The sequence below is a fragment of the Stegodyphus dumicola genome, chromosome X2, assembly GCF_044657685.1.
Source record: "Stegodyphus dumicola isolate Sdum_Otavi_A_Nest chromosome X2, ASM4465768v1".
In the NCBI taxonomy this organism is placed as follows: Eukaryota; Metazoa; Arthropoda; class Arachnida; order Araneae; family Eresidae; genus Stegodyphus; species Stegodyphus dumicola.
In genome coordinates this window covers 76242504-76248539 of record NC_140781.1, presented here as the reverse complement: position 1 = coordinate 76248539, position 6036 = coordinate 76242504, and positions in this window count along the sequence as shown.

Below are 6036 nucleotides of genomic sequence, written 5' to 3'. Positions count from 1 at the left end.
CCGGAGGAGTTCGTGATACTATGATTAACATTGACCTAAGTTTTATCTGCTTTATGCTTAATGATCATGACACAAAGATATTCCTTTTAACTTAGATCTACATATTCCATGTAATCTTGATAACCCTTTTTAAGAACTAGTCATACAGGAAGTCATTGAGATTTGTTTTGTTTATTTGGAAGCAAAAATTTAAAAAATTGCCCGATGGGCTATCCACATATATTAACAAATTAATTCCAGTGCAACTGCTCTTAACGGTTGTATTAAAAATGTGCTCATTTGAGTTTCGTACTTCCAATCTATTTTTTTAAAAAAATGCATATGTATTTAACGCTTCTAATATGACAAAAATTTTTCTTAACGTGAACTAGGTATCTCAGAATCGTTGCAAAACGCTGAAATATTTTGAAGTGTCTATGAAAGCGCAACTTTAATCCTTCCGTATTTTTATTTGTTTTAATTTCTAAGCTTTTTTCCATAAATCAATGAAATTGGAATTGTGTTGTGAACTAACCTTTAGATGTGAAACAGAAACCAGTATACATGTTACTGTTGAGAAACAGTAATAACACTTATTTCAAATAATTTTTAAGTTCCATTTTTGCAATCATAATAAAGAAGACAAAAATCAAAGCTATTTTGAATAATTTCTCATTTTATTTAAAGTGATTTATAATACATTTTATTTATTATAATATATAACTAATTATAGTTTTAAATACCGCTTTTGTTAAGAATGTTTAAAAATAGCTAGAAATGTATCCCTGTCGACGAATGGTATATATAAGAGTCATATTCATCATAATTCATCCGTGTAAAAGTGTTTATCAGTTTCAAAATCATGTATCAATCAAGAAAATTCTTAAACCCACATTAGTGCTGTTTAACTTGAGGATGGAAAGCCTATTGCTTTGTGAAGCATAAAAATTTGTTTTGAGTTTAAATTAACCAGAATTTACATGTCCGATATTCACATCAGATTATATTTTTCTGATTCACGTCGAGCTATCCAGATGCATGCAAATTGAGCAAGAGGATGTTCTGCTTCTATGAGTTATGGTAGCCATTATACAACTTTTTCTGCATCTCGATCAGTTGCATTCTTCCCCATCTCAATTGGGTAATTCAGCTATTGTTTCTGGATGTAAACAAATTTTAAGCAAGATTTTCTAAAATTGAAAGTGCCGGAGCACTTGTGGAAGACCGTCAGGAAACGGTAACAAGAATAAATAAATAAATAAAATGACTAACCAAATCATTAATAATTAAGTAGTTATAATCATTAAAAACAATTAAATAATCAATGATTAAAGTAATTAAAAATTAAACAATTAATTATTAAAAATCATTAAATAATCAATGATTAAATTAATAAAATAATTAGAATTTAACAAAATGTAAAGAGATAAATTAAAATTTAACAAATGATTTTGGATATAATTTTATAATACTAAAAATAAAATTTTTGAGATCAAATTTGTACCGAAAGAAAATGAAGTGCCGGAGCCTTCTTATTTAGGGCTCCGAAGCGCTCCTGCTAGAATTAGGATTTATTCCAAAAACTAAAAAATACCGCTGCAATTAAGCTCTGAGCAAGAACAAGATGACTTTGCCATCTTTTTCTTTAACTGAGATTCAAGTTAATCTGCGTCAGGATACAATTTGGTGGAAATTCAGTTACTTAATATATCCATTGAAAGTACGAAATTTAGGCAATAGTTAAACTGTGTATCAATGTGGTTGATTATAAGTTTGTACATAAATAACCATTGATCTGCTAGCAACATAAGTTTTAATTCTAAATTATTTTGAGTATCTGATAGGATGTCTGTGAGTAATGAATATTTCAGTTATTATTTACTTTACAAGGTATTTTCTCCCTCCTTCTCACGCATTAGTGGTGTAATTAGAAAGCCTGTGTGGCTAGCATCGGAAGGTCCGGGGTTCGAGTCCTGCTGATGTTATTGCCCATTTTTCACGTTTCCTCTCCTGCATTAAAAAACTAATGGTTCTACAACGTATTTCTGTGGTTACTTAGTAAATTTAAATTCATTTCTGCGAAGAGAGCTAAATCGCCTGAAGAAACAGAAAACTCGGAAATAAGAGGTTAGAACTAAGGAAGTTGAATTAATTAACCTTACAAGGAGTACTTCTTTTGGCCTTCTAGTCTTTACCTCAAACGCAGTGCTGTCTTTATTTTCGTAATCTGTTTGTTTGTTTAACAGACTACGGTAAAGCACAAGAAGGTTCAAACGCAAGACTGCTTTTATTTTTTATTCATTTAAAGGCAATACTGTTTTTATTTTTAATTCATTTTGTAAAGACACTAGGTTATTTCGAAGCAAGAGAGATGAAAAATGAGCAATACCCTTCCCGGGACTCGAACCACGGACCTCTCGAATACGCGTCGAGCGTGCTGACCACTACACCATGAAAGCATGCTAAGAAGGCGGGAGAAATATCTTACATACTCGACCTTTTAAAGGGCGACTGGGGAGTAGGAAACCTAGTCTCCAAATCCTGGTGGTGGAGAATCATCATTCACCACCTTTTTTAGTTCGGGCGCCACTGTAGAGACATTAGGTTTTTTGGAAGCAGGAAAGATGAAAAGTGAGCAATGCCCTAGCGGAGACTCGAACCATGGACCTCTAGAATTCCCGTCGAGCATGCTGACCACTACATCACGAAGGCATGCTAAGAAGGCGGGAGAAATACCTTATAATTTAAACTCAATACCCCTTTTACTTTTTATTCATTTAAACTCAATATTGCTTTTATTTTTTATACTTTTAAACGCAATACTGCTTTTATTTTCATAATCTGTTTGTTTGTTTAACAGAAAATGGTAAAGCACGGGAAGTCTATTTGCCTAAGGAGTGGGATGCCTTTGTGGAAGACTTTCTGGGGAAATCGACTTTTATTTACATTACACATGAGGAAAACCATGAAAACATCAATTTAGCAGGCCTATTCGTGTGAATTTATTTCATTATTTACTATATTTAAATTAATTTTTAGCTAACTTCTATCTATTCTCCATTTAATCTATCTTCATTTTATTTTTACTATATTCAAATCAATTTTTAAGTAACTTCTATCTGTTATGCATTTAATCTATCGTCAGTTTATTTACATTATGGAGTACTTTTGTTTTCAAAATAAAATATAAACGGTTCTTGTATATGTTTATTCGCAGCATACAGCCTTACAGAATTTGAGTAATTACTAAAATTTGGCTCTCAAATGAAGAAAGGTTCTCCACTCCTGACTATCATTTAAATGACATAGGAAGTAATATATTTCGGAAAAATGCAATCTATATCCGCTGTTTATTATAGCATTCAGGCTCTCTAAAATATAATTTTTTGAGGAAATGCATCTAAATTTATCCTTCAACAAATTTAAGTAATAAATTCTTATTAGGTATATTTTTTCGTCAATATATTTTTCAATATTTATCGCCAGTATATTTTTCAATCCACCTTTAAAGTGTAATATGTGAACTGATTGTTATCTATTTTTTCTTTCACTACTTTAGTTGTACTGCAACATTGTTTTAAGAGAATTTAATTTTTTAATCAAACAGAAAGAGGAATCTGAATGTCTGGTTGAAAGTCTTAAAGAAACATTCAGAGGATAAGATATATCGTACCAAATTCAACCTTTCAAAGTAAATAGTTTATTTTCTGGCTTATTATAATACAAAACGTTTAAAATGTCTGATGACGGGTTTTGAATACTTCTACTCAATCCGTTTAGTTATTCCACATGCAGATCATTCTTTGAGCATTTTGATTGAATTAGTAAAAGTTTAATATTACTTTGTACCCTGAAATAGAAAAAAAGTGCCTTTAATTTATTGGCATTTACTAGAGAGAAAATATTTCAAAATGTAATCTGCTTTTAACCTATCGTAGAGGATTATTCTTAATTTTATCCCTTATCTTTTTAACTAAACATGTTTAAAGAACTTTCTTTTTGTATTTCCTATTGATTCTTGCTTATTATAAAATCGTTTAATTAGCTGGCTTTGTGATGTAAACTGATGGGGGGGATCAAAAGATGGAAACTTTTCTTTTTACGTATGCACATCAGAAATATGTTTCGCGATGTAAAATGAAACACGGAACAAGCTTTACATTACTTGTGAAGATCTGAATTGCTTTGTCGCATTAACTCTCATTAAACGATCCTGTTGTTCTTTCGTTAACGAAATTGATTAATCGAAAGAAAATTCTTGTTTAAAAGCTCTAGATAGTTTAAAATGTTGAAGATGTTAAATGTTGGTATTATTTGTAAACGGTTAGAGTATAAAATGATTTTAAAATCTGAAAAGCTGGCTCTTTGGATATGAAATATTTCAGGAGCTTGAAACGAACCAGTTAGTAGCTGTAACTTTACAGGAATATAGTACTGTTCATGGAACTACCATTGCATAGTATTAAGTATGGTTAACACACTACGATACAGGAAATTTTGAAACATATCAAAATTGCGCATGTTCAAGAATTTTGACATTTCATGCAAGAGTGCACAAGAGATGCTTTTTCGGGATACGAGTGATACGAGAGCATTCGCTTCGATTTTTTCCTTGACTAGCTATCATAGTAAGATTATTGTTAAAAAGCAGAACTGCAGAATTTGAATACCGAAAACCTGCATGCATTACGTTAGGTTACTTGTCACTCCCCAACGGTCACTGTATGGTGTACATTTGCAGCAACATTTATTGCTGATCTTTTCTTTTTCTTTTTCTTTTTTTATTTCTACGAAATTTGATCCTGAAGGCCGCGTCACTTTCTCTGTCAATGATCATCGATGCGAATCTTTTTTGAAAAACCATGGGCAGCATATATGGTATACTATAGGACACATGACAAGTCCTTCATAATGTTGATTTTTAATGTAATTAAAACATAAATTATGTCGAATTTGTCGTGTTTCCTATAGTTTCATTCATATGCTTCTCATTATAATATAATCATAGCCATTATAATATAGTCATACTCATTCTAATATAATCATAGTCTTAATATTCCTTATCTAGATATTTTCCTACAGAGATTTTTGGTTTTCAGATGTGTTAAACAAATGGGGAAAATATTATTTAACTAATTTATTTAAACCAATTGTTTTCGGAAATTCTCTCAAGGATTTGGCTGTAAAATTAACAGAATCAGTGAAAAATAAATTCACTATATGAATGCTACAGTAATATATCGTAATCTGTAGCATTCATATAGTAAGTTTATTTTCTTGATGGATAGTAAACACTATTTTTAAAACAATATTTTGCTAAAAATTCGAAATCAAATCCTTTTACGTAACAAGACTATAATTAATTATAATCCGTAACTACTCTATAACCGGAATGTTTTCCATCAAATAACAATTTACAATATTGTTACGAAATGTCCATGCGCGGTAGGATAGCTTCCCCGCAAAGCAGGTTTAAGGTAGCCAGAAAATGGCAAGGGAATGCAGAGTTGCCACATTTGGCGGGAAATTGCCCATTTGGCGACAAAATTAGCGATATGCCATGGACGGATGGAGAACCTTCTGGAACGAATTCTTAACTGGTTTAGCCCAGAATGTTCTCGGAACACAAGCGAAAAGCTATATAAACCCTGCTGGTACGCGGAGAGTTAGTCCGTGCGGAGTCGATCGAATTGATAGTCAGTCAGAGAGTGCTTAGTCGAGTCAGCTTAAAGTCAATGAGCGAGTGTCTCGTAGTCTAGTACCGAGTTGGTCTTCCAGTGCATCGAGAGAGTCTCTTAGTATATTGCGAGTTAGTGCATCGTCGAGTTTTATCTTAGAGTGTGTTGAGCTTCGAGAACGACCGAACCGAGTCGGGAGCTGTAGTCTAGTGTATAGTCGAGTGCATCGCGAGTTGTAGCGTGGAGAGTCTCGAGAGTAGGTAGAGTTCCGAGAACGACCGAGCAGAGTTGGGAGCTGTACTCTGGTGCTTTACAGTGAAGCTGTATCCGCCGTTATAGCCTGATAGCCTGGAGACTGTGTAGCTGATTGCTTCAGCGT